We start from the raw sequence: 262 nt of genomic DNA, 5'->3' as shown, positions 1-262 counted from the left end.
AGAGGATGGGAAGTTCTTACCAACCCCATTCAACAAGTCGGAATCTTAATGGTTCAAGAGTTCTATGCCAATGCATGTATCACTAAGAACCATGACCAAAGTGTGAACCCGGATCCAAAGAATTGGCTTACTATGGTTCGGGGGAAATACTTGGATTTTAGTCCGAAAAATGTAAGGTTGGCATTCAACTTGCCCATGATGCAAGGAGATGAACACCCTTACACTAGAAGAGTCAACTTTGATCAAAGGTTGGACCAAGTCT

The sequence above is a fragment of the Arachis duranensis genome, chromosome 6 (assembly GCF_000817695.3).
Source record: "Arachis duranensis cultivar V14167 chromosome 6, aradu.V14167.gnm2.J7QH, whole genome shotgun sequence".
Taxonomy (NCBI): domain Eukaryota; kingdom Viridiplantae; phylum Streptophyta; class Magnoliopsida; order Fabales; family Fabaceae; genus Arachis; species Arachis duranensis.
This window is presented reverse-complemented; position numbering follows the sequence as displayed.